We start from the raw sequence: 27,727 nt of genomic DNA, 5'->3' as shown, positions 1-27,727 counted from the left end.
GATAGTGTTACGGAGGTGTTTACCAAACTCAAGTGGCAGACTGCAAGAGAGGCGCTCTGCATTGCGGTGTAGCTTGCTGTCCAGGTTTTGAGAGGGTGCGTTTTCGGATGAGGTATCGAATATATTGCTTCCCCCTACTTATACATCCTAAGGAGATCACGAATGTAAAATTTGAGAGATTCGAGTGCGCACGGAGGGTTTCCAGCAGTCGTTCTTCCCGCGAACCATAAGCGACTGGAACAGGAAAGGGAGGTAATGACAGTGGCATGTAAAATGCCCTCCGCCACATACCGTTGGGTGGTTTGCAGAGTATAAATGTAGATGTAGATGTGATACACGAGTCACTGCTGGAGTTCCGTTTGTTCACCTTGTCCTTATCAACACGTATCAATAAAATGAATAATGCAGTAGACTAGTATGGGACCACATTGTCCGGTGGGCACATGATATTCTGCCTGATTTTTTTTAAAAAGGTGAAAATAAACTGAAGCTTTGCATTGACACTGGGCTTTGCATGAGCCTCGTGGTGAGTGGTATTGTTTAGGGTAATTCCAGCTACACGTTGCATAAACAAAATTGGAAATATCTGTTGAAATACCAGAGAAAGTGTGCCTGATGACTCTTAGCAGAGACCGCTCTTGTATCCAAATTTATAAAGATTTTATAGCATCTCACAAGCCACAGATCAGGCAATATTGGCCACACTTAAACAGAAAGGCAAGCAGATGTCTAACCAAAAATATCCAATTAACATACTTGTCTCTTCTGTCATGTGTTCCCTTTCAGTTTCTCATCTTTCACAGGAAGATTGCAGTAGCGTCTCTTTGCCAAGAGCAGGTAATAGACTTTATAGCATCATTGAAGGGGGGGGGGGGGGGGGGGGGGCACGAGTTTTCATTCCCTTTATTTCTACACAGTTTATAAAACACTTAGTTATGATTTGTTTGAGTGCTAAGAAATATTTGCATTTCTTACTGATTAAAATACACAAAGACTGTGCATGAAACTCGCTAATACTTCCCAGGGAAGAACTACACACAAAGTGTTACCTTGCACTTGCCTACCTAGTGGAGAATTTTCTTCGGCATATGTGGAGTTAAAATAAGTCATATTATCAGTTACAGTATATTATTTTTTGAGACAGTAATCCATTCCAAAAAAATAGAATTCCTCTTTCTTCCATATTAAGTAACTTTGTTCTTCCTTTCAAAGTTAAATATTAGTTATGGAGTAGATGGGTCATTTATTATATTTAATATCATTGTTCAATATCTACTATCTGTGTTAAATCTATCTGCTGGGTATAAATACCATCTTGGCATACAATGTATTATTTCTCTCAGTAAGCTAGAAAATACATACAAAAGAAAGTGAAGCACCTGGTCAAATGTCAATATAACTTTATACACATATAAAAACAAAGATGATGAGACTTACCAAACAAAAGCACTGGCAGGTCGATAGACACACAAACATACACACAAAATTCTAGCTTTTGCAACCAACGGCTGCTTCGTCAGGAAAGAGGGAAGGAGAGGGAAAGACGAAAGGATGTGGGTTTTAAGGGAGAGGGTAAGGAGTCATTCCAATCCCGGGAGCGGAAAGACTTACCTTAGGGGGAAAAAAGGACGGGTGTACACTCGCACTTTTTTCCCCCTAAGGTAAGTGTTTCCGCTCCCGGGATTGGAATGACTCCTTACATATGTCTGCTTGTGTCTGTATATGTGTGGATGGATATGTGTGTGTGTGTGTGTGTGCGAGTGTACACCCGTCCTTTTTTCCCCCTAAGGTAAGTCTTTCCACTCCCGGGATTGGAATGACTCCTTATCCTCTCCCTTAAAACCCACATCCTTTCGTCTTTACCTCTCCTTCCCTCTTTCCTAACGAAGCAGCCTTTGGTTGCAAAAGCTAGAATTTTGTGTGTATGTTTGTGTTTGTTTGTGTGTCTATCGACCTGCCAGCGCTTTTGTTTGGTAAGTCTCATCATCTTTGTTTTTAGATATATTTTTCCTACGTGGAATGTTTCCCTCTATTATATTCATAACTTTATACACATACACACCACTGGCAGTTAAGTATATTATTAGAGTTGCAATTCCCTGTGATAGGTAGAATGGCCACAAGATAGCATTAGTGTTGTTTGTGTTTAGTGTTAACAAGCCTGGTAAGGGCACGAACAGCGACAGGTGTTGAGGATCAATGTCGAGGATGTGGATGCTGCATACTTGTGTGTGTCAGTCCTGTTAGCATCTGACAGTTTGAAAGGGACCTCATCGTGGATCTCTAATTGCTGATCAAATCGTGCATTACGCATATTTTAGTGCATTCGAATGTGATGTTGGAGGGCATGAGAATGTGATGGTAGGCACCCATGTTGTTAAGGTTGTGTTTGACTGCATCTGACCACCTTATTGTACACAAAACACATCGTAACTCCTTCACATCCACATCTGTAATCTGAGAACAAACAATGGCCTCCCTGCAACATCCTGTGTCATCGTGCACTGTTGATGCAAGATGAGCAACAGCTGGACTAGGGAATTGCTGTCCCATGGGTAACTTGCCATTTAGGGCCACAACACAAAATACTGTGTTTGGAGTGGGGGCGTGACTGGAAGCATGGACTGCTGGTGAGTGGTGTCACAGTGCAGGAATGTTCCATGCTTCTGCTCTACCATTGTCATTGAGTATAGCAGCAGCCAGGTAAGAGATCACATTCTTCCATTGTTTTGGAGAGGCAGAAACGTGTTACACCTGGTGTCATGCTCTAGGGAGCCAATGGGTATGCCTTCAGATCACAGCTGGTGGTGATGTCACAATGGTGTTTCACGGACATACTGCATCCTCACGTGTTACCTCTCATGCAGCAGTATTGTGGTGCCATTTGTCAACAAGACAGTGCTCGTGCGCATAAGACGTGTGTCTATGAACTGTCTTTGTGATGTTGAGGTAGTTTCGTAACTAGCACCCTCCCCCTGTCTGTTCCCTGACAGCACATGTGTGGGACCATCTCAGATGTCAATTCCATCCCAGTGCCAGCATCCAGGATATCAAGCATCAGTTACAACAGTTGTGGGCTATCTTGCCTCAGGAGAGGATACAATGGCGTGATGACACCCTTCCCAGCTGGAAGGGGGGAGGTGAGTGCAGCATCAAACTGATAAGTGAGCCTGTGCTTCCAAGTTCTTTCGTAATTGACTTTATTTTGTAATTGCTGAAATAATATCACATACCCGCTCAACATGTGAAGTTTCATTTTGTTTCCCCCTCTCCTTTCAGATGCTTCTCTTTTTTTTCAGACAGTGTATACAGTCATACAATAGTGTTTTATCCCAATGTTTGTGCATTTTCCATTATGTCACTGCATTCATGTCAGTCTACATGTCAAGAAAAAGTATGAATTCTCACAGAACACTTCTCCAGTCAATGCAGTTCCTGTCACAGACAACAATTGGTATGTAAAAGTCACATTAGTGGAGAGATGAGAGGCATCACATTCACGTACTCCTTTCATATTTGCTACAGCCTCTACACCTCCTTTTTCCTAATAACACAGTTTTCGGTATTGCCCCTCAATTTGCCTTCCCAGGACCTCTCAAATGATTAACTAATAATTATTAAAAATAGCAACCACAAGAAACTTGTCAGTAACAAATCATTTCTTTATTCTTTTTTCCATAGCAAACAGTTCCTTATACATCACTTACACAATAAGTAAATATGCTATTCTTTCCATAAATGAGTGTTACTTCTTCCTCTTTTAACAACACTTAACAAGCAGTATTCGCTTCTTACTATTAAATATCCATTGTAGAACACACAATATTGACATTTTACCTTCAAACAAAATAAACTCACTAATGTTGTCACCTGCCAATAAAAATATTGTGCCTGTGCTTTTCCTTGCATGTCATTTCATAGGTTTCAGTAATCTAAACTTCACTTAAAATCCTTCTCTTTCGTGTTTTCTTGTTTATTCATTTAAGGAACACCCTTCAAAATGTATCTACCCACTTATTCACGTGACTTCATTTGCAGTGTGCATGATGTGTAGAGTTCAATCTATGCAAATGTTCAGAATATATCTCTTCATCACTGTACACTAGATAAAAATAATAATCAATCCAATACTAAAACTAAACTACATATTGTAGGATGATGATGATTTCACACACACTGTATATAAGGTACAGTCAAATGAAAACAAGGCAGGTGGGAAATAAGTAAGTAAACTGTTTATTATTTCAAACGTAATTGCCATTACTGTTAATACATTTATCCCATTGTGAGATAAGATGGAAAAATGTCTGCAGTTGCCCACAGAACCATGATTATACCCAGGTGTGCGGCTCTTCATCTGAAGCATATTGATGGCCACAAAAATCTTCCTTCATGGCTCCCAAAATATGGAAATCCTATGGTGAGAGATTGAGACCATGTGGATGTTCTGTAAGGACTTCCCTGTGAAACTTCTGCAGCATAGTTAAAACAACCTTGTGAATATGAGAGCCCTTACAAATCACCTATGCAGTCCCAATCTCTCTCCATGGAATTTCCATATTTTTGGAACCTGGAAAGAGATGTTTGTAGCTGTTGATTTGCAGTGGATGACTGGGTACAATCATGGTTCTGTAGGCAGTCACAAATGTTTTTCTAAGAAGGCATTAGCTGTCTTGCCTCACAGTTGGGATAAATACATTAACAGTTATGGCAACTATTTTTGAAATAATAAACAGTTTACTTACTTTTTTATCATCTTTGTCACTTTCATTTGACTGCCTGTTATGCATATTTTACACTTAACTTCTTTGTTCATCTCTCTTCCTATTTTATGGAAAGACATCTCTGTAATCTGTGCCTGGTATTTGTTTTTCAACTTGTCTTTAGCAGTGCATAAATTTACTCCAGTTTTTCCCAACCCACCCTTTCCCAACGTAATTTCCTCATTCATGTTAGCAAAAACTTAACAATGACAGTATAAACAAAATATTTTAATAGAAAGTTCCACTAGTGCTTCCTGCTTGATTTTAACTTTGTTCCTTCCAATAATACCCTTAATATGGACTCCAGCTACTGGGAATAATGACTCTTCCATCCTTAGTTCTTTCCCATAGTTCTTCCCGAATAAGACTAAAAGTACTTCCTGAATCCAATTTAAGACAGCTTTCATCCCAATAATTTCCCCCATTTGCCCATAATTTCCCTTACAGTTTAACTCTCCCTCTCTCAAAAACACTCTCTGTTACCAAAATCTCTCCTCATTCATTAATAGACTTATTTTTGTGTTAAAAATTAATTTTTTGCAGATCTTGTATATTGCCCAAACCTATAATTTTCCCAAGTATAGTATCTTTTAGCACAAATGCACTTTCATGCTTCACTTATGTGACTAAAAAAGGCCTTTCGTACAAATGAAAAAAACTTGTTTGTTTTCCAGTTTTGTCACAGTTTTTATGTGATTTCCTTCTTTGAAACATGGTACATCTCCTTCCTCATTTTTCATACATTTGTAATACACTGCTCTGCATTTTAATTTTTGTTAACAATAATGCAATAGCACTTATGCTACCTTCTCCTCACTTGGAGCCGCACGCGGTAGCTGTGCGGTGTGAGGCACCTTTTCACAGTTTGCACGGCTCCCCCTGTTGGAGGTTTGAGTCCTCCCTCGTGTGTGTGTGTGTGTGTGTGTGTGTGTGTGTGTGTTGTCCTTAGCATAAGTTAGTTTAAGTTAGATTAAGTAGTGAGTAAGCTTAGGTAATGAAACTTCCTGGCAGATTAAAACTGTGTGCCCGACCGAGACTCGAACTCGGGACCTTTGCCTTTCGCGGGCAAGTGCTCTACCATCTGAGCTACCGAAGCACGACTCACGCCCGGTCCTCACAGCTTTACTTCTGCCAGTATCTCGTCTCCTACCTTCCAAACTTTACAGAAGCTCTCCTGCGAACCTAGCAGAACTAGCACTCCTGAAAGAAAGGATATAGCGGAGACATGGCTTAGCCACAGCCTGGGGGATGTTTCCAGAATGAGATTTTCACTCTGCAGCGGAGTGTGCGCTGATATGAAACTTCCTGGCAGATTAAAACTGTGTGCCCGACCGAGACTCGAACTCGGGACCTTTGCCTTTCGCGGGCAAGTGCTCTACCAACTGAGCTACCGAAGCACGACTCACGCCCGGTCCTCACAGCTTTACTTCTGCCAGTATCTCGTCTCCTACCTTCCAAACTTTACAAAAGCTCTCCTGCGCAGGAGAGCTTCTGTAAAGTTTGGAAGGTAGGAGACGAGATACTGGCAGAAGTAAAGCTGTGAGGACCGGGCGTGCATGGTCCCTCCCACCAGAGGTTCGAGTCCTCCCTCTGGTATGGGTGTGTGTGTTGCTCTTAGCATAGGTTAGTTTAAGTAGTGTGTAAGTCTAGGGACCAATGACCTCAGCAGTTTGGTCCCTTAGGAGTCACACACAATTTTTAATGTGTTAGTTTTTTACTATCAAGAGGTTGTTCATATACAATAACTTCAAATACTTCTCAACTCCTGCATTGCTTTTTCAGATGGATTGCCCTGTATGTGGGACTTAACAATCAACATGGGCTTTACTCCCTTATCCCACATGAATTCCTGAAATATTTGAGCCATAAACTGTGTACCATTTGTCAGATAATAGTTTTACAGGCTTCTCCATTTTAACAAAATACTCCTCTCTAAAGGTAAATATTATTTTGCCAGTAGCTCCCACTATCAGACATAGTTTTGTAAGTTTTGTCCACATCTCTAATACTACCAAGACATAATGTACTGCTACTTGTCCCTATGGTAATGGTGCGTACAAATCAGTCATACAACTTTTTTCGCACAATTGATTATCAGGGATAAACAATTTTTAAGTCTTCCACTCCACTTCGCAATATAGCTCACATACCAGGATAACTATTCACACACTTCTGCTCATCCATTTAAAGTTATAATATTTCTCAAAAGTTTGACACATTTATGTGCACCAAAATGGCCAAGCCCTGTGTAAACACATTAGATTAAAGATTTGCTGGAATAGTTAGTGTGGCAATGCTGATAAGGAAAAGGATACACACAACCAATGTTCTGACAGTTTATTTTTAGAAAGCAGTAAAATTTTAATTTATTCTTTTAAAACAGTAACTCCTACAGAATAAGACATCATCTTCTTATTACAAATTTACCAGGACTGATTTTTAAAAGGACAGGAGCCTTGCTGACATTTAACTAGTGAAATCTTTATAATCAGCAGTTTACCAGAAATTGTTTTTAAAGAGAGAAAGAATATTGATGAAACTTTTTTTTTAAAAAAAGGAACAAAGTAAATCAACTATACACAAGAACATAATCAAGATATTATTTACACCAATCAGTGTCTTTAAAACACCTTTTAATTAAAACTCAAACCTTCCAAAATGAATAAAAAATCACAGTAGTTACAGTACAATACATAAAAGCATTAACCTAATCAACAACAAAAGTGTAGTAGCTCTCCCTATTACAGCAATTAGGCCAAATTTACTTTGGGAGCTTTCCAGGTCAGGCTCTTTTAGTTTCAGCTATCCACACCTGCAAGAAATTGGACCCATGCCCATGCTCTTTATACATACGAACAAGATTGCTTTCTTATTTCTGTGCAGAGCTTTCCCTGAAACATGGATACATTAGGGACATTTCAAGTTATTGGTTTTCACACCCCCATGACACCGTTTCGTGGCCAGTACTCTCAAACAAGATCCTGCTATTTACGAGAACAAAACCAGATAGATCGTTTTAACCTTTCACAAGTGTGGTGACTTTACATTCCAAATTTGGTGAGGCCTGTCTCTCAGACCAACACAATAAACAATCAAATAACATAATTATTAGTATTTCAGTTACAAACAAGAATAGATCTGCTCTTCAATCTTTTCCTTTATCTTGAGAACTGTTTATATGTAAATGTGGCAGTAAGTAAATGTTAAATATTATGCAGCTCTTTGGTTAAATAATTAATATGTATCAAATGCTAGCATATAACCAAAGAGCTAATGAGAAATGCACCCAGTGCAGGCCATCACAGAAAACTACACAGTCAGTTGTTGGCTAGTATTCAGAACGTCACCATGTACTCACTGCTTCAGCTTAAGTGAAAACATAATTCAGTCTCAGAAAATGTTTATGTGGGAGCTTTTATGAGTGTGATCTTGTGTGGTCATTAAAGTCATATAGTGATTTCTGTGAGTTTGCAATGGTGCTTGATAAGTGAAGATTAGACTCTACTTCTTCTGCATGGGAGAATTTCTCAGGTCTGCAAAGTAGATGAAAGGTTGTGAAAAGACCATACACCAGTTGGCATCTTCAGCAGATGCTCTATATGAACATCAAAACAAAACAGGAGAATGAAATATCGCTGCAGAAAGGGCAAAAAGTACGTGTGTCTTCAAGACATTGAAGTTTTGTGCAAGGACTCTCAGTAAGTGCAAAGTGTGAAATAATTAGTAGCTATATAAGCTATTTTTCTGTTTTCTTTAATTTATTTATTACATAGTCTGATGCATATTGTGTGCAGATGCTTAAAAGTAGATACCTAAGGCTTCACTCAAGGGCAGATACTCTTAGAAGTCGCACCATTACATGTGTCAATCATGCTGTTCCACCCAGACGAACTCGCAGCCCATACCATACTTCTGCAACATAAGTTACTCATACAAACAATTACACAGCCATTGCAGTACATAATGTCAACAATACTGTCCATCTGATAAGAAGTAACTGCTTTTTAAAGTGAAGAACCAGCACTCTGTGCCATCCAGACATTTCTGAAATGTGGGCAACTCATAAGCAATTGCCCAGCTGCCACAGTCAAATGTGTCAATTGTGTCGTCTGACTTCCCATAAGTAAATGCCTTTTGGTTCATGCCACACACAAGTTCACTCCAATCACATAACCCAGTCCACGTCTTTGCTTCAACGACACTTACGCCCCCCCCTTCCCCAATTGCCGATCCAGGAGGAGAGTTGCTTACCTCGTGTCTCTATGTCTCTATGCACCAATATGTACCAATTGGTTTTCTTCTCTGCTGTCTCTGCCATGCATACAATCAACCATGAGTAATGGAATGGCTACAATACTTCAATGAAAGTTTCAAAAGGAAAGAATTCCATCTTATATTTTTTATTAATAATAAGGGAAAAATAGTCTTTAGAGCCATTTAAATGACAATACTTGAATCATATGCCAAATGTAGTGGTTCCTGTAATTCAACATTTAAAATATTTTCTCCACTGTTTAATGGCAGAACTTGAATTAAAGTTTGCATAGTCTAATCTTCACTTATCAAGCACCATTGCAAACTCTCAGAAATTTCCATGTGACTTTAATGATCACACGAGATCACACTCATGAAAGATTCCACATAAAAGTTTTCTGAGACCAAGTTATGCTTTCACTTAAGCTGAAGCAGTAAGTACATGGTGTTGTCCTGAATACTAGTCAACAACTGACTGTCTAGCTGGTTTCAGTGTTTTTTGCTGGCTTGCACTGGGTGCATGTCTCATTGGTTGCTTTAGTCGGCCAATGATTGACATCACAGAATACTCTAATTACAATGCAGTCTTGATTTTGGCGTTCCTGAAATCATGGTTAAGTAGCTATCAGTGTGTATAATGCCACCAGCATAGTTGCTGATGTATCTAGACATTTAAACAGTTAATATTAAGAAACAAAGTTATGCACTTGCCACCTAGCCTGATAGTGTGAAACTGCGCATTCTCTGTACACTTCAATACAACATGGCTGCTACTCCCACCTCCAATCTCATGACTCATGACCATCTGTTGCTTAGGGGAATGGAATGTGCTACCACTTTTTAACTACTTGTGGGCGTTCAGCAGTACAAACCAATCTATACGATGAAATCTAACTGAATGTGGTTCGACATGGGGACATGAATGCAATGACAGCCCACAATGAGTCAGAAGTCTACTAGTGCAAGCTATTGTTATTCATATTATTTCATTTTCCCTGTCATCAATGTCATAGTTCTTTTCTGATATCCTATTACGAGAAGCCTGAGAATTGACGTGAAATTCTTTTGACAAATCTAGATAACTACGCATTTTTGAGTTCTGCAATGCTTCTTTTAATTTTTCAAACTCTCTGTTACATACTTGTCCCCATGTCCAAAGTACTCCTTCCTTTAAAAAGTTTCATTTGTGTTTCCATTTTTGGGGGATAGACACTGAAAAGCCTCCCCAGAACTGAGAACAGGAAGCACTGTCACCCAAAATGTTTATTTGCACACAGTTTGAAAGGACTTTGAACAAAATTGATCTGATGCTTGAATTGAAAAAGGAAACAAAATTCTTCTAAATGTTCAACAAAAGTTTACCTTCTTCTTGAAGGTCAGAGTGTGGTCTTGAATTCTGGATGCTCGAACGACTGCTACTTTCTTATTGGCTGGTTGCCTTGTGGCGGATGCTTAACATATCCAATCGGTGTGTGCTGCTGGCTAGTGTGCTTGTCAGTTGCTAGCTTGGTGTGGCCAAGACTATGACCCTCTGATGGCCTGCTGGCTGCCTTCTTGCTACAGTGTGAATGTCGTCTGCTGGTAGTGTGGAGCCACAGAAGTTTAAATGCTGCAGCTACGGACAGTTGGCTGTCAGTACTTTACAGAGGGAGCACTACGACATGCATTACTTAATTGCCTCCATCTTTTGCATGTTTGGTTAATCTCCCGTTACTTCTTATCACATATCTTAAGAAATTTAATCTTCCACATGCAAAATTAGCCTTTCCAAACTTATTAGTTAAGTTCTTCTCCACTATTAACTTAAGCACTAACTCCAAAATACTGATGTGTTCTTCCCATGTCTTAATTGCCATTAATAAGTCATCCACATACCAAATTATTCTATCTAGAATCTGCTCTGCAAGCACGTGGTCCAGAGATAGCATGGACTCTAAGACTGGTATGTTCAAGACAAATGGCAGGACCCTAAATTGATAACTTTTCCAGTAACTTTCAGTTTGGTCCGTAGTACTGAATTACATCACTCCAGAAAATTTTGCTAGTGACTCCTCAGTACTTAATGGTTTCTCTCTTTATTTCAGTATTGTGGTTTAGCATTCTCTCATATAGCATGAACTGAGTCTCAGTGCCCACTTTCATTACAGCAATAATAAGATTGCTAAAGGGATTGTGTGAGACTTCTCAGGAATACCCCATCTTATTTATTTCTGCTTTTACTTACTCTCTAATATTAAAAAGGTATAGGATAAGGTGAAAGGCTATTTACAATTTGTACAGAAACCAGATGGCAGTTATAAGAGTGGAGGGGCATGAAAAGGAAGCAGTGGTTGGGAAGGGAGTGAGACAGGGTTGTAGCCTCTCCCCGATGTTATTCAATCTGTATATTGAGCAAGCAGTAAAAGAAACAAAAGAAAAATTCAGAGTAGGAATTAAAATCCATGGAGAAGAAATAAAAACTTTGAGGTTCGCCGATGACATTATAATTCTGTCAGAGACAGCAAAGGACCTGGAAGAGCTGCTGAACGGAATGGACATGGTCTTGAAAGGAGGATATAAGATGAACATCAACAAAAGCAAAACGAGAATAATGGAATGTAATCAAATTAAATCGGGTGATGCTGCGGGAGTTAGATTAAGAAATGAGACGCTTAAAGTAGTAAATTAGTATTGCTATTTGGGGAGCAAAATAACTGATGATGGTCGAAGTAGAGAGGATATAAAATGTTGACTGGCAATGGAAAGGAAAGCATTTCTAAAGAAGAGAAATTTGTTAACATCGAGTATAAATTTAAGTGTCAGGAAGTCGTTTCTGAAAGTATTTGTATGGAGTGTAGCTATGTATGGAAGTGAAACGTGGACGATAAACAGTTTAGACAAGAAGAGAACAGAAGCTTTCGAAATGTGGTGCTACAGAAGAATGCTGAAGATTAAATGGGTAGATCACATGACTAATGAGGAAGTATTGAATAGAATTGGAGAGAAGAGAAATTTGTGGCACAACTTGATTAGAAGAAGGGATCGGTTGGTAGGGCACGTTCTGAGGCATCAAGGGATCACCAATTTAGTATTGGAGGGCAGCGTGGAGGGTAAAAATCGCAGAGGGAGACCAAGAGATGAATACACTAAACAGATTTAGAAGGATGTAGGTTGCAGTAGGTACTGGGAAATGATGAACCTTGCACAGTATAGAGTAGCATGGAGAGCTGCATCAAACCATGACTGAAGACTACAACAACAACAGGATATGGAGATTTGTAAAGTATTACATTGTCTTTCATTTTCAGTTTGCATTCATGCTCTCTGATAATTCCAGGCATTTCCAAAAAAACTTTTTTATCTGGCCTAACAGTTTATCAGTTGCTGTCTCTGTACTCGATCTAAGTTCCCACAATACTCAAGTTTAGTCAACAACTCTTCCCCTGCAGTTATTCCATTTACAAGCTGCTCCCCCTTCTTATTTACTAAATAATTATGCTGGTCTGGTGCTGCTACAGGGTCCTTCCATATATTTTTCTCTGAGTCTTCCTTCAATGGCAGCTGATCACACAGAATTTTCTCTTCTATTTTCTCTCTCTCATAACACACACTCATTTTCCATTCCCCAATAAAGATAATGACCTTTTTCCCCAAGGGAGTTCATTCCCAGCCAAATTTCCTCTCCTAGTTCCAGCAAAATTTCCTCTCTTAGTGCCTCTAGTATATACAATTTTTGTGGTAAATTCATTCCTTCTACACAAAATTTTATGGTAGCTCTTCCCTTTACAATCCTAATGTGACCTTCAGACGCCCCACATAAAATCACAGTTTTTTATGGATGATGTAACTGCCTCCACGTGTTTCTTAAATACCTCACAACATGCTCTGTCAATGGAAGCTATTAATTTCAAAATGGCACAAGTCCAGCTTTTGACACTCAACATATTGCTGGTATCAGCATATTTATCCTACAATAGGCTAGTCACTGACAACACAAAATTCTCAACCTAAGGGTATTTTACAGAGGAATGACATCCACAACATCTGAGATTCATGTACTAATGCCACTCATACCTTCCTTGTCACAACGATTTTGTCCATATAGAGCTGAAGAAAAGGATGCAAGATATCATTTTCACACCAAATCACTGGATTAAGATAATCCAGAGAAATGCTAGTAATATAAAATAGTTTTTGCTGATTGTGTTCCACAGTTTTGATAAATCAGAGAAATGACATGTGATGTTTGAAACTGCTGTATAATTTATTTTTAATCAGCACTCCATGTGTCTGTCTTTGTGTAACAAAATATTATTTATAAATATTATATCTTGACATTTGTTGTAAGAACAATTTTTTTAAGTATTGCTTTTATTTTACTATAATTTTCAAACATCTTTTTTGCATGAAAATTCTCCTGTGTTGATAATGTTGTACCACAGGTACCGGAAAAGAGTTTCTGAGCAAAACCAGTTATACAAAAATATGAGGGTGGTTTGACAAGTCTGGTAAATTTCCATGAAAGAAGAGAACATTTTTGTTGGACCCTCATGATTGGCAATCTTGATTATTTGAAGAACTGTAGAAAAAATTTGAATGGTCTACAATGTACAGTTCATTGTTGACAGCTGTCTGAGTTGTTCTCTGGGTTGACTGCAATTGAAAGTGGATAAAACCAAGCTTTGTGCTGTTATTAAGCATTTTCATTTGAAGAGTTGGACTGTTCCACTAATCAAAATAGAATCAGATGAAGTGTACATGAATTCTGTACCATCATTGATGACTATTTACTTTTAAATTAATTAATTAAAACTGGGCTGGACAAGCACCGAAGATGAAGGGCACTCTGGCCGACCAATTGAAGTCACCACAAAGGAAATTGTTGACAAAATCTATAATATGATAATGCAAGACCTTTGAATAAAAAATTCATGAGATTATGAGGAGTGCGGGCATCACATCTGAGTGAGTGGATAATATCCTGCACAAAGAACTGGATATGAAGAAGTTGTGTAAAGGTGGTTGCTGCCATTCTTCACAGTCAAACAAAAGTGCACCCAGCACAACATTTCAGCACAGTGTCTGATGATATTTAATTGCAATCTGCAATACTTTTTGTGCCAATTGTGACTGTTGATGGAACTCGAATCTGTCATTACACACCAGAACCAAAATGGGAGTCAAAACAATGGGCAAAGTTTGGTGAAAGTGCACTGAAAAAGGCAAAGACAATTTCATCTGCTGGTAATATGATGGCCACTGTTTCTTGGGATTCTCAAGAAATAATCCTCCTAGATTACTTGTAAAAAGGCAGAACCATAATTGGGCCTTATTATGCTTCATAGTTCAGCCACATGAAACTAGCTTTGGCAGAAAAGAGACCAGGTTTACCACACAGAAAAGTGCTCCTTCATGGGGGTAATGTACCATCCTACACATCAGAGATAATAAAGGTGAAGGTGTATTAACTGAGTATTAAATTGTTATCTCATTCATATTATTCATCAGATTTATCCCCAAGTGACTTCTCCATGTTACCTAATTTTGGCTTCCAGGGCAGCAATTTTCATCAAATGGGGAAATGGTAGATGCCAAGAACATCCTTCTCTCATTCTCTTCTTAATACTAATTGGAAAAAGTGACAGGATCCTCTCACTCACTGGCAACTGATGGTAATGGTCTTACTAGAAAATGGTCTTTTCTCATTTGTTTCTTAATACAAAACAGAAAAAAAACTTATGAAAGAAGCAGGAGAATACTTGTCACCTACTGGTGACAGATGGTAAGTGGTGTAACTATAAGACTGTCTGTCTTTCATTCCTTCTTAATATAGAATGGAGAAACATAAGGACGAAACAGCAGACTCTGTCTTACTCACTACCAAATATGGTACATGGTGTTACTGTGAAACTGTCCGTTTGTTTCCTCTGAATACTAAATTGAAAAATTATGATACAAGGAGGAGAACATTTCTTGCTCACTGGTGACTGTTAGTAAATGGTATAAAACAAAACTTTTCTTTCATTCCTTCTCTATGGTAAATAGAAAAACTTTTGAAAGAAGCTTCTCACTCAGTGGCTACAAATTTTAACTGGTGTTACTATAGAATTGTCCTTGCTTCCTGTGGTTCTTAATAGTAAAAGGAAAAATCTTATGAAAGGAACAGCACAATGCTTCTCACTCACTATCAACTGATGGTAAACAGTGTTGCTATAAAACCACACTTCCTTTGTTCCTTCTAAATACCAAATTGAAAAACTTATGAATGAAGGAACAGAACGCATCTCTCACACTGGTGACTGTTGGAAAATGGGGTTTGCGTAAAACTGTCCACTTTTAATTTCTTCTTAATATTAAATGGAAAAACATATGAGAGAAGCAGCAGAATGGCTCTCACACACTGGTATTACAATAAAATTCTCCTCCTCCCATTCTCTTCCTAATGCTAAATGCAAAAACTTATGAGAGAAGCAGCTGAATGCTTCTCGCATGTGGGCAACTGAAGGTAAATCATGTTCCCATAAAGCCATCCTTCCTTCTAAATACAGCATGGAAAAACCTGAGAAAGAAGCAGTAGAAAACATCTGACTCACTGTCCACTGATGGTAAAAGGTATTACTATAATACCACTCTTCTTTCATTCCCTCTTAGTACTACAGGGACAACCTTACGAGAGAATCAGCTTAATGCTTCTGGCTTACTGCCAACAGATTGCAAAGGGTGTTACTATAAAAAATGTCCTCCTTTCATTCCTTCTTAATACTAAATAGAATAACTAAATAGAAGCAGCAGCAGAATACTTCTTGCTCACTGTAGGGTGTGGTAAATGGTGTTATTATAAAACTGTTATTTTTCATTATTTCTTAATAGTAAACTGAGAAACTTATGAAAGAAGTAGCAAAATGCATCTTGCTCATTGCCAAAGTATGCTAAATGGAGCTACTATAAAACAGCACATATTTCATTCCTTCTTAATTCTAAATTGAAAAATTGATGAAAGAAGGGTCAGAATGCTTCTCTCTCGCTGGTGAGTGAGGGTGATGGCATCACTAGAAAACTGTCTTTCTTTCATTTGCTGTTGATACTAAGCAGAAAAACTTATCAAAGAAGCAGCAGAATGCATCTCACTCACTGACTACTGCTGGTAAACAGTGTTACTATAAAACCATCCTTCCTTCATCTTTCCTTGATAATAAATTGAAAAACTGATGGAAGAAGGAGTAGAAAGCTGCATAATACATTATGGGGATTGAAATCACCCAGTAGGAAAAATGGGTAAGAGAGTTATTCAATAAGGCCTGTGAGAGCCATAGAGTCTATAGCATCCTGCAGAGGTAAGGACAGGGAGCAGATAGTGATCTTCTGCCCCGTATGGATGGTGATAGCTACTGCTTGTAGATCAGTAACCAAGGAGAGAGCAGAGGAGTGGTGTGTGCTATTGACAAACACAGCAAACACCTCCCTTGGCTCTTTCTCCAGTCAGGTCATCCTTGTGGTGGAGGGTGTAGACCAGAAACACAGCAGCATCAGTGGCTTTGAAATCTGTTTCCTGTAAACACAAGCTCTGGGGTTGTACCTGTGCCAGGAGTTTCAATACCTCTGCATGAGTCCTGAACCCATTCATGTTCTGCTGTGGTATGGGAGCCATTTATCACATGGGTTATAATTTCGCCCTGTTTTCTCACTGGATTGGGGAGCCCACAATGCATTGAGGTTCAGCCTTTGGGCAAAATGGTTACCCAGGGGCAGACTTTGAATTCCATTGGCTCTGAAGCAGACACAGCAGACATATTTTGTCGAATGACATCAGCATGGCGTGACAGTCTACCACCTGTTTTTGCATGTAGTGGAAGCTTACCATTTGCTTTCTTGGCCTGGGAGGACTTTGTGGGAAATACTGCAGCAGCAGCAGAGGCAGTGCTGGATTTTTTTACAAGATTCTGCCTTTGGAGGTATTGGGAGCTCCAGAATGGTGGCAACTGTGGCGTTCTTTGATGTTCTCAGTTGGAAGGTGGGGGAGTGGGGGCGGGGGGGGGGGGTGCTATGGCTCCTAAAACAACAGTGGCTTGACAGGTACACAGACAAACACAGGTACTAGTGCTGTCACTAGCAACTTCCATTTCCGTAGAAGCACTGGCTGTCGAAATAGGGTTCTTAAGGGCCAAAGTGAAAGATGTAGTGAATATGGGAAGTTGCATGGCCTTACAGGTCTTCTTGGCCTCAACATATGGGCTGTGTGTCAATGTTGTAATTTCCTGTGTCTTCCTTTCTTCAAGCAAGACACTGCAGTCCCTGCTCCAGACAGATGCTGATCCCCAGCATAATTTACAAACTTCAGAGGTGAGGAGCAACTAACTCTGTCATGGGTGTCCTTCCCACAATTGCCACATATACCTTCACCCTTATATTCTAAGATGGTCCGCCCAAAGTGCTGTCATTTAAAACAGTGAATAGGGTTGGGGACATACAAGTTGTTCATTTAGGTAAAGGAAACCTGCCTTTATATGCTCTGGGAGTTTGATGCTATTGAAGATGAGAATCAAGGAGTCAGATTTTACTAGACTCTCATCCACCCTTTTCAGTATATTTTGACCATCAATGATCTCTTCTTGAGCCTACTCATCTTTCAGTTCCTTCTTGGGATGTCTACATGACACAACACCTTTGCTGTAATTCAACGTGCTGTGGAATTCCATTTCAATGGCATATTCTCCATATTGGGAAGTAGCAGTGTCAACCAATGGTGTACTGTTATGCAATTGATTGATGGATTTCAGTGTACCTGCGATGCCCTCCACACATTTTTGAATATAAAAAGGCAAAATCTTCTCAAAATTGCCTCTCTTTCTGTTTCACAATCAAAAACACATTCTGACCAGCAGCATGCATTCTGTTACTAGGTCCACTCAGACAGAGCCCTGCATGCCTGAGTAAGCCTTATACAACTTAGGTGTGGAAGGTTCCCCAGAGGTTGCCTGCAAATGATTGTTCCACCTCAACAGTTATGCATCTCGTCGGTGCACAGCACACCTTGAGATTAAGTGGTTTTTCTTATAGAGGTGTTGAACATCCTTATGATCTGGGTGGTCAAGGCAAGATCCAGGTTGCCAGTGGCACACAATATTCCATTGCCATGCCATACAGTGCTTGCTGATGGATGCCCAGAGCTTACAATCACAGGCAACTGCCAGAGCTTAACAGTTCCCAGCTCTGGGACCCCAAGTTCACCAAGCTGGTACTCAGGAAATGAATGCTGAGTGCCTGAGGGTGTTAAATATAAACTGCCTTCTTTCATTACTTCTTAGTACTAAATGGATAAATATATGAAAGGAGCAGCAGAGTGCTTCTAACTCACTGGCGACTGATGGTAAACAGTGTTGCTAGAAAACTGTCATTATCTCATTCACTTCTTTAATACTAAGTGGAGGAACTCATAAAAGAAGCAACAGAATACTTCTCGTTCAGTGATGTCAAATCATACATAGTGTTGCAAAAAACTGCCATCATTTTGTCTTTCTTAAACCAAAACAGAAAAGCTTACAAAAAAAGCAGTAGAATATTCTTGGCATTTGGTGACTAATGGTATACAATGTTACTGTAGAACTGTCCTTCCTTTATTCACTTCTTAGTACCAAATAGAAAAGCTTATGAGGAAAGCAGCAGAATGTTTCTCGTCTACTGGTGACTGACAGACAATGGTGTTACTAGAAAACCTCCTTCCTCTCATTCTATCCCAATAGCAAAAAGTAAAAACTTATGAAAGAAGCAGCAGAATGCTTATAATCCACAGGTGACTCTTGTAAACGATTTTATTATAAGGCTGTCCTCCTTCCATTCACTCCTTAACTCTAAATGAAAAAACTTATGAAAAAAGCAGCGGAAAGTTTCTTGCCCACTGGCAATTGATGGTAAATGGTGCTACTTTGAAACCATCCTTCTTTCATTCCTTCTTAATATAACATGAAAAAGCTTGTTCCATTAAGTTTCGGGTGTGCAGCCGCAAGAAATCTCCTTTTTCTTCTAATATTTCAGCTGTATAACGTTCAGCCATCTTCAGAGTGAGCTGCAAGACAGGAGATTTCTTGTGGCTGCACACCCGAAACTTAATGGAACAGTTTTTGCACTGCCAAAACCTGAAGATTCACATGAAAAAGCTTATCAAAGAAGCAGCAGAGTACTTCTTACTCTCTGGCATCTGATGGAAAACGGTGTTACTAAAAAACTGTCTTTTCTTCATTCCTTCTTAACACTAACTTATGACAGAAGAAGATGAATACTTATCACCCACAGGCAACTGATGGGAAACTGTCTTACTATAAGATCGGTCATCTTTCATTTCTATTTAATACTAAATGGACAAACTTATAATGGGTGCAGTAGAATACTTCTTGTTCACTGACCACTTATGGTAAATAGTGTACCAATAAAACTGTCCTTCTTTCACAACTCTTTAATACTAAATGAAAAACCTTATGAAAGGAGCAGCTGGGCACTGATAACAGGCAACTGATAACAAATGGTGTTACTATAAAACCATCCTTCTCCCATTCTCTTCTGAATTTTTAATGGAAAAACTTAAGAAAGAAGCAGCAGAATGTTTCTTGAACACTGGCAGCTGGTGTAAATGTTATTTCTGTAAGACTACCCCCTTTTGTCCTTCTTAATACTGTATGGAGAAACTTATGAAAGAACTTGCAGAATGCATCTTGCTCACTTGTGAATGATGTTCTGCCCTTCTCTCATTCCTTCTAAAAAAATTGTAAAACTTATCAAAGAGAAGGAGCAGAATGTTTCTCACTCACTGGCGACTCTTGGTGAACAGTGTTACTATAAAACTGTCATTCTTTCATTCCTTCTTAACACTAAATGAAAAAGCTTATGAAGGAAGCAGCAGAGAGCTTCTCATCCATGGGCGACATATCATACATGGTGCTACTGTAAAACCATCTTCCTCTCATTCTTTCTTAATACTAAATGGAAAAACCTTATGAAAGTGGCAGCAGATTGCTTCTTGCCTACTGGCTACTAATTGTAACTGGTGTTACTACAGGACTGTCCTTCCTCATGCAGTTCTTATTTTAAATGGAAAATCTTATGAAATAAGCAACAGAATGCTTCTTGCTCATTAGCAGCTGATGGTTAATGATCTGAAAACCATTTGGAGAAATGTATGAAGAAGCAGCAGAATGCTTCTTGTTCACTGGAGGCTGTGGTAAATGATGTTACTATAAAGCTGTGTTCCTTAATTTCCTTGTTAATACCAAATGGAGAAACATACAAAAGAAACAATAGGATCCATGTTTCTCACATGCAAATTATGGTAAGCAGTGTTATTATGAACTGTTGTTCTTTTGTTACTTCTAAATACTAAATTGAAAAATTTATGAAAGAAGAACCAGACTGCTTCTCACTCACTAGCGACTGTTGGTGAACAGTGTTACTATAAAATTATCTTTCTTTCATTCCTTCTGAATACTGAATGAAAAAAACCTTTGAAAGAAGCAGCTGAACGCTCCTTGCTTACTGACATCTGATAATAAACAGTGTTACTGTAGTAATGTCCTTCTCTTAGTCCCTTCCTAACAGTAATTGGAAAATCTTATAAAGAAGCAATAGAATCTTTCTCACACAATGGAGACTGATGGTAAGTGGTGTCACTATAAAACCACCCTTGTTTCATTCCTTCTTAATACTCAATGCAAAAACTTGTGAAAGAAGCAACAGAATGCTTCTTGCTCACTGGCAACTGATGGTCTGCCAGTCTGGCCTTGGCAGAGCGACTGTGGTCATGTGTGTGTGAGTTTTGTTTGTGTGAATGCATATATATGAGTTGTCTAATTTCAATGAAGGGCTTTTTGACTAAAAGCTTACTTGTTTCACTGTCTTTTTGTTGTACCTGTCTGCGACTCAGCATCTCCTCTATAAGTTGACTAGCAGTTATTCTCTTCATAATAGTATTATTAATATTTACTTATTTATTTACAATATGAAGTGTTTTAAAAATTTGATTTTGGTGTGTGTATGTGAGAGATATGTAACACAATTTCTGGGACATATAGCACAATTTCTGTAATTAAAATTAAAATATGTGATTTTTCTGTAGGTCATGAATAAAAGACAAAAGTTGTAACATAAATTCTAAACTTAGAAAAAAAGAAAACTCTCATAAAACCAAACAAGATAAAAATTATTCCTACAGAATAAAACCCTGAATCATTTTCATCACCTAAATTGCTACACTAAGTACAAGGTTTAGTAATGTATAATTTAGGATTCCCCATTGCAGTCTAGTTCAGATCAACACTGATTTTATATCTTTGTAAAATATGAAGAGCTAAGTCTTTGACAAGACACCTAATGATTTCTGCCCTTTAATGGCTTTCAGTTTTGTTTTAAACTTGTTTTGTGAATTTATTCCTGCGACACTGATAGAGTGAAAAATATTACTACTGACCACCTAGTATTTCTAACAATGTTTCATGTTGTGTATGTTTTATTAATTAACCTGTCCTTGCCTTGGTTAGCTCATAGAAACTAATTATGTCTGATTACTTTTTATTTTTACATCTCCTCTTCAGTTTTTGTCACTTCTTTAATTGCTTCCATTTTCCCAAAATATGGTTTCCCTTGAGATCTCTGCCATAATAGGGCAACAATGTTGCTGAGCTAAAGATGATATCCATTTATTTATTATTCAAGGTGTAAGGCTTCATAGGCTGCTCATTTACATAAAATGTAGAACATATTAAAAGAAAAAGAATATGAATAATAAAAGATATCTAAAAGCAAAGATGATGTAACTTACCAAACGAAAGCATTGGTATGTTGATAGACACACAAAGAAACACAAACACATACACAAAATTCAACCTTTTGCAACCCACGGTTGCTTCATCAGGAAAGAGGGAAGGAGAGGGAAAAACGAAAGGATGTGGGTTTTATGGGAGAGGGTAAGGAGCCATTCCAATCCCGGGAGTGGAAAGACTTACCTTAGGGGGAAAAAGGACAGGTATACACTCGCGCACACACACACGTATCCATCCGCACATATACAGGCGCAAGACATATGTGCGGATGGATATGTGTGTGTGTGTGCGCGAGTGTATACCTGTCCTTTTTTCCCCCTAAGGTAAGTCTTTCCGCTCCCGGGATTGGAATGGCTCCTTACCCTCTCCCTTAAAACCCACATCCTTTCATTTTCCCCTCTCCTTCCCTCTTTCCTGATGAAGCAACCGTGGGTTGCGAAAGGTTGAATTTTGTGTGTGTGTTTGTGTTTCTTTGTGTGTCTATCAACATACCAATGCTTTCGTTTGGTAAGTTACATCATCTTTGTTTTTAGATAATTTTTCCCACATGGAATGTTTCCCTCTATTATATTGAATAATAAAACACTTACATATAACATCCTAGAGTGATAATAAAAATAAAAACTGTAATAATGTTGATAATAATAAACATACAGCCTTAGGATTAAATCCATTTAACACATTTCAGTTATAGGCAAGAAAGAGGGATATCTGCCATCTATAACTCAAGTAGGGAATTCTTATATGATGTTCTCCTTTCTATTGCTCAACATTATCTTAACTTAGCTACTTTTGTGGTGTCATCAAATACTGAAACTCACAGCATCAGATGGACAACAGGAAAGATCCCATAAGACAGCACTGCATCAACAGCGGCACCACAGCAGACAAGTAGGGTTAGCGTATTGCGCTGTCTTCAAAGTATTTGTTATTTCTAAATCAGTACAATGCACATCAACTGCAGTCGGGTGGATTTGTCAGACCATTGTCACCTCATAATACAGCTAATATTTGATTGCTGCATACTTGAAACAGTTTGGCTACCAAAATATCAAACAGAACCCTGCACTACTGTAAACTGTTACAGCTGGGGTGATTAATGAAAGTTAAGTTGTTCCTTAATTAGCAAAGTGTTTGTGCTTTACTTGTGTTAATTGTATACTCTGATTTCTTAGCTCATACACAGCAGTTTTCTCATCTGCTGTATATGCTGTCCTTTCCATTCAACAGTTCTTTATATCATCCTGAGGGACTTTATACTTGTCTTTCACTTTTGAAGTTTCACTTGTTGCTAACAGAACAAATCAAGCAACAATGGCAATCAGCTGCAACCTTACAGTAAATTCTTATTTCATGATCTCCCCTTTTTATTTCTCTTATATGGCATTTTCTGTTGTAGATTACTCATCTTTCTTGGTTAGGATTGCAAACATCTTGTTCCTCCTTACTATATCACAGGTTTTCTTTAGATCCACAAACATTAGGATGGTATAATGACTCTTCATTACTTTTCATCCCGTCACAAAACACAGAGTAAGAAGTGTGTCTCTTATACCTCGTCCAAACCTGAACTAATCTTCATTCAGTCCTCCTTCAATTTTTCTTTCTGTTTTTCTACCGAGTGGGCAAAGTAAAACTGGCCCAGAAAATATTTACTATAAGACTCAAGCAGTGTTTCCTGGTGTTCAAACTCATTTCAGATAGTTATAGGTTCTATTCACTACTGAGCTCATTTTGTGCCATCTTGCCTTCACTCATTCATTCAAACATAATGACATTGTGTAGTACTTGGGACAGAACACATGGGAGATGTGCACATGCAGGCAAAGGACAACAACCATCTGGTGTATGAAAATTAGGTTTCCAGTATTTTCTGTGATGAGCAGTTCTCCTGTTCATTAACAAGGGTCAGTTCAGCATCAGTGTTATAAATATTTTGCAGACCACTTTTGTTCTACCTTCTCTGTATATTTTATTCTGTTCACAGGGTTGTGACAGATTCTGGAAATCAGGGACTATCAGGATATTATCAGGAAATTACAAACACATAAGGGAAATCAAGGAAATTTGGAAAAAAACACACTGGAAAAATCTTGTTTTTGTTTCAGTAGATGAAATGCTTTGTTTACTGAAGTGTCATGCATTGTCGGTGGCTCGGTGCATATGAGTATGTGTGCCACTTCCCTACTCCCTCATTACTACTGCTTCTCTCCTTCCTACCACTCCCCTCGGCTTGCGGTCAGTGCTGCCACCATTTCTTGGCACTAGCCTAGCAGCTGCCAATAAGAGGCAGGGAAGCATGAGAAGTAGTCTGTTTGGATCTGATTCTCAGAGACTATAGACGCAGTGGTCATGTGTGCATGAGTTGTGTCTGAGTGATTGTGTGAATGTGTGTGTGTGTGTGTTCTTGTTTTATAACAAAAGCTGTGGCTGAAAATTTAGTTGTGGGAGTGTGATTGTCTTTTCTACATGCCTGTCTGTGGCTCAGCAGTCGCCTTTACAGTGAGTTGCTAACTGTCCTCATTATTATTGATTCTCAGAGTATTTGAACAAGTAATCTGTTGCATGGATCGATCACCATGGTCTCATTTCATCAACATGTCTGTGACTTGTGAATAACTGGCCATACGAGTGGATTTCCGGGATGGGCCAAAACCACAGGTCGTTTCTGTGGGTATCTGTAATGGATCAGGCCTGCTAATCTGAAGCCATTAGGTTACCACTAACGTGCAGGTCCTGCCCAGTGGATCTAGTCTCACTGATATGCCCGCAGGCTCAGTCTGTTTGCGTGTGGCATAATGCAGCAGATTTTCATGGTTTATTCATGGATCCAGGACTGCGATGCTCCTCAGCAGGCCAGAGGTCATGGGCAATGGATTTTAGGAATTGAGACTGTCTCACCACAAGTATGCTGTGCAGTGTGGTGATGTATAGACATTTTATTTGTTCTAGTACATGTTGGCATTTCAAAAGTAGTTTATATGTTAGACAGTATGGATAATAAGAAGAAGAAAATTGTTTCAGTCACTGCGGGTTTGTATGCTATGTACTCATATGTTTCTTGAAAGAAAAATCACAAAATACCTGTAAAATAACAGACATAACACAGTGGGTAAAAACCAACAATAACAAACATAGTAGAACCAACATTTTATTGGCAGTCACCTACAGTGTTGGTTTACACAATTCTTCCTCACCTTATACACTTCTTTCAAGAGGTCTGTTTTTTTGTGAGGTTGTTTCTGAAATCAGTGAATGTATTTTAAATCCATCTTGCAGTTCGAAGGAAATGTGTATTTTTGTCAGTAAATGTGTTTTGGTTTATTGAAATAAAATAACATCAGTGGTCTTAATGAAACATATACCATTTGGCTTGCTTTCACCATCTACAAACACTTCATTACAGAAGATATTGATGTTAGTACTTAAGATTTTTGCTCATATCAGGAAATGCCATCTGCTTGCTATTGTTTCTTGTACTACAGCTGCAAAGGGAGATTGTCAACTTACATCTTAACTTTCCCTTGATATCTCAAAATTTGCCAGGGAAAAATGCTAAAACTTGTCTGGAAATCAGGGAAATATAAGGAAACTTAACTTAGGGAAACTTGTGCCAACCCTGGTTCAGCTATTAACGAGCATGACATGTTGAACTACAATAATTGTAACATTTATCCATTCATGCATTCTTTTTGGTAATGTTTTTCCAAAAATATGAAAAAAGTCACGTTTCATTGACTTCAAACAAAATTTCAACTAATCTTCTGGTTCCAGTAGGCCTACTCCAGATTTCAGCAACATTGAAGATATTTAATCAACTCTTCCTGATCTTCAGGGAGGAACTCAAGGGCACTATAGAAATGTAGTTTTCATTATGGTGATGAAAACATGAAGGCAAACTTGCATTAACCACTCAACCTTATCCTCTCCCACAGTGCTTATAATTGCCTTTTCTGTTTGCCTCTCACCCAAGGCAGCTCATAAGGCATGAACCTCCACCGGTGATACATCAGGAGGTTTGTAAGGTGCATATCTAGGTTTCTGTCTGTGATTTCATAGTCAGTTCTTAAATTAGTAATACTGGGGTGGGTAGGATGTGTGCATGCTGTGTGCAAACACAGGAGGAGCTGGCCACAGTTGGCGAACAACGGAATGTTCTTTTGACTATGGTCAGTCAATTTCAGGCTGCTGATTCAGGGTGCAGTGGTGATGGACAATCTGATGTGTTGTGTAGTAGTAGTAGTAGTAGTAGTAGTAGTAGTAGTAGTTTATTCATCCAGAGACAATTTACATTGCATGGATTACGTCAAAAAATACATAGTATATATACACTCCTGGAAATTGAAATAAGAACACCGTGAATTCATTGTCCGAGGAAGGGGAAACTTTATTGACACATTCCTGGGGTTAGATACATCACATGATCACACTGACAGAACCACAGGCACATAGACACAGGCAACAGAGCATGCACAATGTCGGCACTAGTACAGTGTATATCCACCTTTCGCAGCAATGCAGGCTGCTATTCTCCCATGGAGACGATCGTAGAGATGCTGGATGTAGTCCTGTGGAACGGCTTACCATGCCATTTCCACCTGGCACCTCAGTTGGACCAGCGTTCGTGCTGGACGTGCAGACCGCGTGAGACGACGCTTCATCCAGTCCCAAACATGCTCAATGGGGAACAGATCCGGAGATCTTGCTGGCCAGGGTAGTTGACTTACACCTTCTAGAGCACGTTGGGTGGCACGGGATACATGCAGATGTGCATTGTCCTGTTGGAACAGCAAGTTCCCTTGCCGGTCTAGGAATGGTATAACGATGGGTTCGATGACGGTTTGGATGTACCGTGCACTATTCAGTGTCCCCTCGACGATCACCAGTGGTGTACGGCCAGTGTAGGAGATCGCTCCCCACACCATGATGCCGGGTGTTGGCCCTGTGTGTCTCGGTCGTATGCAGTCCTGATTGTGGCGCTCACCTGCACGGCGCCAAACACGCATACGACCATCATTGGCACCAAGGCAGAAGCGACTCTCATCGCTGAAGATGACACGTCTCCATTCATCCCTCCATTCACGCCTGTCGCGACACCACTGGAGGCGGGCTGCACGATGTTGGGGCATGAGCGGAAGACGGCCTAACGGTGTGCGGGACCGTAGCCCAGCTCCATGGAGACGGTTGCGAATGGTCCTCGCCGATACCCCAGGAGCAACAGTGTCCCTAATTTGCTGGGAAGTGGCGGTGTGGTCCCCTACGGCACTGCGTAGGATCCTACGGTCTTGGCGTGCATCCGTGCGTCGCTGCGGTCCGGTCCCAGGTCGACAGGCACGTGCACCTTCCGCCGACCATTGGCGACAACATCGATGTACTGTGGAGACCTCACGCCCCACGTGTTGAGCAATTCGGTGGTACGTCCACCCGGCCTCCCGCATGCCCACTATACGCCCTCGCTCAAAGTCCGTCAACTGCACATACGGTTCACGTCCACGCTGTCGCGGCATGCTACCTGTGTTAAAGACTGCGATGGAGCTCCGTATGCCACGGCAAACTGGCTGACACTGACGGCGGCGGTGCACAAATGCTGCGCAGCTAGCGCCATTCGACGGCCAACACCTGTGTGTCCGCTGTGCCGTGCGTGTGATCATTGCTTGTACAGCCCTCTCGCAGTGTCCGGAGCAAGTATGGTGGGTCTGACACACCGGTGCCAATGTGTTCTTTTTTCCATTTCCAGGAGTGTATATACACACACATAGGGTGAACAATACAATACAAAATACAGATGTGCATAGTAGACTACGTAACATCAGACCACATTGAAATAGCATGTACAACTTTGATTATTTACATTGATGTATGAGAAAGACTTTTTACATGGAATACACAGTTGATATTTAGATTTAACACATAGAATTCTAGCAC

This window comes from Schistocerca cancellata, chromosome 9 (genome assembly GCF_023864275.1).
Source record: "Schistocerca cancellata isolate TAMUIC-IGC-003103 chromosome 9, iqSchCanc2.1, whole genome shotgun sequence".
NCBI lineage: Eukaryota > Metazoa > Arthropoda > Insecta > Orthoptera > Acrididae > Schistocerca > Schistocerca cancellata.
This window is presented reverse-complemented; position numbering follows the sequence as displayed.